Source organism: Cebus imitator, unplaced genomic scaffold (genome assembly GCF_001604975.1).
Source record: "Cebus imitator isolate Cc_AM_T3 unplaced genomic scaffold, Cebus_imitator-1.0 Scaffold54, whole genome shotgun sequence".
In the NCBI taxonomy this organism is placed as follows: Eukaryota; Metazoa; Chordata; class Mammalia; order Primates; family Cebidae; genus Cebus; species Cebus imitator.
Window position 1 is genome coordinate 4,500,127 of NW_016107369.1, and position 6,382 is coordinate 4,506,508.

General features: G+C 41.8%; 1 protein-coding gene and 1 pseudogene across 4 annotated transcripts in view; one reads left to right on the forward strand and one right to left on the reverse strand.

Annotated features, from left to right (window-relative positions):
• The window catches only part of AREL1 (apoptosis resistant E3 ubiquitin protein ligase 1), a 53,221-nt gene that overhangs the window by 19,732 nt on the left and 27,107 nt on the right, over nt 1-6,382 (forward strand). For all 3 annotated transcript variants that reach the window (XM_017528659.2, XM_017528661.2, XM_017528660.2), the window contains exon 2: nt 2,722-3,008. The gene's annotated coding sequence lies outside the window, so the exon portion shown is untranslated. The remainder of the gene's footprint in view (nt 1-2,721; nt 3,009-6,382) is intronic.
• On the reverse strand, nt 3,705-4,615 carry LOC108304464 (annotated as a pseudogene). Its single transcript, XR_001825263.2, has one exon. The product of XR_001825263.2 is annotated as an uncharacterized protein C14orf119-like (transcript).

A 6,382-nucleotide genomic window follows, 5' to 3' on the forward strand; every position in this document is an offset into this window, starting at 1 on the left:
AAAAAAAAAAAAAAGAAAGAAAAGTTCAGTACAACCTGTTACCTTAATTTTTTTATACCATATTTGAAAAAAGGATAAGTTGCCCATTCTCTCCCTTATTTAAGGAAAATCAGTCCCCCCCAAAAAATGCGTTCTCCAGGAATAAACTTTTACATGTCCTTGCAACATTAAGAATTTGAAAAAGAGATGATCACTATTAATATTTATATTTTTTTACTTTTTCTTTCAGTCTTCTTTATGTAATATTATATTTCTAAATTTGGGCTTGTGCTACATAAGCAGTTTTGTGCCTGCTTTTTTATGTAACATTTTATTTGTGAGCATTTCCCTATGTTGTTATTGCTTAAAAGTGTCATTTAAAAATTCCTTATAAAGTATTCTACATAGGGATCTCTTATAGTTTATGTATAGAGTCTGTTGTTTGTGGATCCTTTAAGCTGGTTCCAGTTGCTGGTTGACCCAGGTTTTGGCTTGTGTACTTGGCAAGTCTGTTGGTGTTATTTATTTATTTATAGGTGGGGGTAGGGGGGTGGGCGGGGGGGGGCTTTGTTGCCCAGGTTGGAATGCAGTGGCATGACCTCGGCTCACTGCAATCTCTGCCACCTGGGCTTAAGCCAGTCCCTGACCTCAGCCTCCAAGTAGCTGGGACCACAGGTGCAAGCCACCACGCCTGGCTAATTTTTTTATTTTTTGTAGAGACGGGGTTTTGTCATATTGCCCAGGCTGGTCTTGAACTCCTGGCCTCAAGTGATCTGCCTGCCTTGGCCTCCCAAAGTGCTGGGATTACAGGTGTAAGCTGCCGTGCCCGATCATGTTGCCATATTTTAAAATAAATACATATGCTTATTTATTTTTAATGATAAAGTTTGCCAACCTAATTTCATTTGTAGGTCTTCACTCATTCTGTTCTTGTTAGCCTTTATTCTTTCTTCCTTGGTTTCCCATAGTAGAGAGGCAGTAGTCATTAAAAGCATGGATTCTGGGTCCAGTTTGTCTGAGTCTGAGCTTGACTCAGCTCTCCTCACTGTGTGCTATCTTGAAAAAGTACTTTAACCTTTCTGTGTCCCAGTTTCCTCTTCTGTAAAAAAGGGATAGTTGTATCTGTGTTAGGATTGTGAATTTATATGTATGAAGCACTGAAAACAGTCCCTGCCATATGGTAAGACTGTCTCTTCATTTACTAATTAGTAGTCTCTTCTCATTTGTCTTATGGTGGCTGTTTGTGTATGCATTGCTGTAAACCCCCTTTCTGCTACATTTTTGGTTCATGAATATCTTTAAGAGTTATAAACTGACTTTACTGGACTTTATTTAGTGACTTTATTTTGAAAGTTCACAGATTTTCCCCTGACTCGTAGTAGCAGATTTTACTGTTTTAAATATAAAATCAACTTTCTTTAACCATGCCTTGGAAATGCATATGTGGGTACGAAGGGAACAGACTGCATAGGCTGATGGATTGGGCTTTAAAACTCTTTGGTGGTTTCTCCTTTCCAGCTGAATATTGCCTTGATTCCTTATCATTGCATACAAGGCTCTCCGTAACCTGGTTCTGCCTCTGCTTCCCTCTCATTGGCCTTTGCGGTTGCTCCAGACCATGTGCTCCATTTTCTTCAAACTGGTTATGTGGTTGGATTGAAGATTACTCTTTAAGTCTGTGCCCTAGTTTGTTTCTACTGAAGGATGGACTCTCACCTGTAATCCCAGCACTTTAGGAGGCCAAGGCAGGAGGATCACTTGAGCTCAGGAGTTCAGGAGCAGCCTGAGCAACGTGACGAAACCCCATCTCTACAAAAAATACAAATAAAAAATTAGCCAGGTGTGGTAGGTGCACACCTGTAGTCCCAGCTACTTGGGAGGCTGAGGTGGGAGGATCGCTTGAGCCCAGGAGGTCAAGGTTGCAGTGAGCTGTGATCATGCCACTACACTCCAACCTGGATGTCAGAGAAACACTCGCATCAAAAAAAAAAAAAAAAATCCTGTGTCTAACTCTGAAGCTCAGTGTTCTTAACCTCTATGCTGAATCATGAAAAATAATAAAGTCATAAGGATAGTGAAGTATTTGGGAACACTGAACTGAACTGAAGGAAGCTTTGGCTGAAGACAGTTATAGACAATGACGTTGTTGCCAATTGACTTGACTTTCCTCTTTCTTTCTTTTCTTCCTTTCTTTCCTTTCTTTTCTTTCCTTCCTTCTTTCCGTCCGCCTGTCTGTCCATCGTCCTTCTGTCCTTCTGTTTTGCTCTGTCACCCAAGCTGGAGTGTAATGGTACCATCTCAGCTCACTGCAATCTCTGCCTCCCAGGTTCAAGCGATTCTCCTACCTCAGCCTCCCAAATAGCTGGGACTACAGGCGCACGCCACCAGGCCTGGCTAATTTTTGTATTTTTAGTAGAGACAGGTTTTCACTGTGTTGTCCAGGTTGGTCTTAAACTCCTGACATCGTGATCTTCCCGCTTCAGCCTCCCAAAGTGCTGGGATTACAGGCGTGAGCCACTGGGCCTGGCCCTGCCAATTGACTTTTCTTGTGGAGTTGGAGACCTCAAGGAAGCTGTGTGGAGTTTTAATTGAGAATACTTGGTCAGAGTTTACCAATTCTTGATTATTTTTAGTGTCCCAAGGTTTCCACTGCCTGTTCTACCTTCTCTTTGTTTTTTTCTGGGGGATCTTTTTCAGAAATAAAAACCTATTCCAACTAACCCTGTTTTCTTTTTCGGACAGGATCCTGGGGCATCCTTTGGCAGTTGGTTGCACCCTGCACTAGAGAGAAGTCCAAGAATGATACATTCTTGGGCTGTATTTCTCTACCCTGGAATTCATCCAGTTCATCCCAGAAACACTGACCTGCTTGCTGTGACAAAGTCTGATGGATAGACCCCTTCTGTTGACCTTGTGGCGTTTTTCTTTCATGTGGAAGTTGGAAGACAAGGTGAAAGGCACCAAAAGTTACCTGCTTTGGTGATAGGAGTGCTCTAGTTGGTTCTCAGAACATGGGCCCTCGTTTAAAGGTAAGGTAATAGACTGAGTTAAGATTTAGTTATTGGGATGTAGAACATGGATCCAGTGACCAGTTCCCAAGCCTTTTCAGCAAGGGATAGCTGTTGAAGTATACAGTTGCCGTGAGAATTGGCTTTGTACCCAACTGAGCAATTTTAAATATGAGGAAACCCGTTCTCTATTTTTGGGAAATGACTTTTTCACAACTGATCTTTAGTGTTGGGGCTAAAATTTAGTTGATACTGTAATTAAAAATCTTTATTCTCCAACAAAGCAAATGATTTTAGAATATGTGTGTTAGTCAACTTTCTAACAGTCCCTTGAAACAGATATTTTTAAGTGTTTTCCCCTTTTGTAGGTAATGTGAGCCAAAGTGCTATAGTATTAAGCAACGAGACCAGGATCCTTTGTGAGCAAGTGATATTTCTGCACTAGATAATTGGCATTGCATTCCACTTTTCTTTGTCATGCTTTATTTATATTTCAAAAGATTAACCAAAGAGCCATAAGAGTTTATCTTTCTAATTTTAGCCTTGCTTTGAGATTCCTCACAGTAAGATTGGGTGGTGTTTCTCATACTTTGTTTTATCTGTTTTCTTAAAGGTTTTCCCCCCAAATACTTCACTATCCTTATTACTTTATTTTTTTTCATGATTCAGTGTAGAGGTTAAGAGCATAAGCCTTAAGAGTTAGAGTTAGACATAGGCTTTTTTTTTTTTTTAAAGTATAAAAATACCACCCTTTATTGTCCTGTCTTATTTCTGGGGAAGGAAGGGTCTACTTTACACGCTGCATGAGCCAGCAGTGGGCTTGAGTTATAGTGTGTAGGTTCCTTTTGGTTATAGCTGCAGAAGAAGCTATCACATTCTTGAAGATTTGACATCTCTTGGAAAGAAGCAAACTAGTAGACCAATGAGCTGGATTGCTTAGATTGGTAACATTTGCAAATAGGAGTCCAGTTGACTTGCTATTAATGTTGAAATAACCATGCCTGTACTGGTCAGTGAGTTCAGTCAGCTGGTTGGAATACCAGTTCTAGACCTTTAGGTGACACATTTGAATTGAATTCTCATTGTAGAGTCATGGCCTTGGGTCCATCAGCTATGGTAATCTTCTTTGGTCTGAATGCCTATCAGTCCTTACAAGCTCTAGCAGCTACTGCTTGATAAAACTTTGCCACAGCCACAGAGTCTGGCTCACTGAACTCCAGCTGTCTGACAAATTCTTTGTGCTCTACTCAGCCCAGCCTCAAAACCACTGATCCCAAAGATGTAGCTGGCACTCAAAGACAGAAGGTGGTTGGTTTGCCCCAGACACACTAAGCTGCTCCAGACTATTCAGCATTGGCTGTAATTTTCCTGCCACTGCCTAGCTCCCAGGTCCTCTAAGGAAACGTTCACGCTGGGGACCTGACCAATTGACAAACCAGTGAAGAATACACTTCATCTTCTGGGAGGTGATGTGAGACACATCGGAGGAGGGGAAGAGCTAGTATTGTATGGTACTGAGGGTAAGAGAGATGGGAAGGATAATGGCACTGAAGAGAAAGATGACTCTAGTGGCATCCTCCCCGTTGCTCTTGGAGGGCACCTAAAGATTGTCACAAGAGTCCTTACACTCCAACTCGGCTTTTTTTTTTTTTTTGAGACATCTTTCTCTGTCACCCAGGCTGGAGTGCAGTAGCACAATCATGGCTTACTGTAGCCCTGACCTCCTGGGCTCAAGCAATCCTTCCACCTCAGCCTCCCAGGTAGCTGGGAGTACAGATATGCACTATGACGTCTTGGCTAATTTTTTATTTGTATGTTTGTAGAGATGAGTTTTTGCCATGTTGCTCAGGCTGATCCTGAACTCTTGAGCTCAAACGATCCTCCTGCCTTGGCTTCCCAAAGTGCTGGGATTGTAAGTATGAGCCGCCATGCCTAGCTAGGCCTGCCCAGTCAGGCTTGAATCTCAACTCTGTCACTTAACTCATAGTGAAATGTTCAGCAACTTTAAGCCCAGCTTAAAAAAAAAAATACAGAAAATAAGACTAATAGTATTCATCTCACCAAGTTTTGGTGACAGTTACTTAGGCTAACATTTGTAAAGCACTTAGGGCCGTGTTTGGCCTGTGATAAGTGGCTCAATTAGTGGGTAGAAAGTTGTTAGTTTACTACTGTCACTATTTTTCTTCTAGCCTTAAAGTATCACAATATGCCCAAATTATAAAGGGCAAAGACCCAAAAGAGATGAACTTGAAAACTCATAAAATACTTTAACAATTGATTGAAATAGTATGGTAGAGCCTTACTTACTTGTTTGTGCTGAAATTAGACTTGGGAAAGTTCCAAAATAATTTCATGCAGGAGAAGTATATGAGTAGCAAAAAGTAGAGGGTGTTGTAGAAACTGCTGTAGAAAAAATATCATGCACGAGAATCAACGACCCCAGTGGTGGGCATTTGATACTTGCTTGTTGAACTGAATTAAATTGGCAACTTTTAGGTTGAGGAGCTTATAACCCTTGGCTCAAGTGAGTATACTCTTAATTAGAGAAGTTCTTTAAAACTCTATCTACAAGGAAGGTCCTATCTGGAAAATTCCTGATCCTTAGGCATTCTGGACAAAGAAAAGGACAGATGTTTGATCTTATTCATGTTTGTTGACCTTACTGTATGCAATTATGTTGGTTGGTTTGGAGCTTTTTTTTTTTTTTTTTTGAGACAGGGTCTTGCTCTGTTGCCCAGGTTGGAGTGCAGTGGTGCCATTAGGGCTCACTGCAGCCTCAGCTTCCTGGGCTCAAGGGATCCTTCTGCCTCAGACCCACTCTCCCTGTCCAGTAGCATGGATATAGGTGTGTACCACCAAGCCCAGATAATTTGTTTTTGAATTTTAGTAGAGATGAGGTCTCATTATATTGCCCAGGCTGGTCTCAAACTCCTGAGCTCAAGTGATTTTCCCACCTCAGCCTCGCAAAGTGCTGGGATTACAGACATGAGCCACTGTGCCCAGCCTGGAGGATTTTTAAGACTACTCATTACCTTATGTTATTTACCATTCTAAAATGAAAAAACGAGACTAAAAGAATAGTTTAAAAAGTGCTATAAGATGAATAAAAACAGGCCAGGCACAGTGGCTCACGGCTGTAATCTCAGCATTTTGGGAGGCTGAGGCGGGCGGATCATGAGGTCAAGAGATCGAGACCATCCTGGCCAACATGGTGAAACCCCATCTCTACTAAAAATACAAAAATTAGCTGAGCATGTTGGCATGTGCCTGTAGTCCCAGCTACTTGGTAGGCTGAGGCAGGAGAATCGCTTGAACCTGGGAGGCGGAGGTTGCAGTGAGCCAAGATCGTGCCACTGCACTCCAGCCTGGTGACAGAGGGAGACTCTATCTCAAAA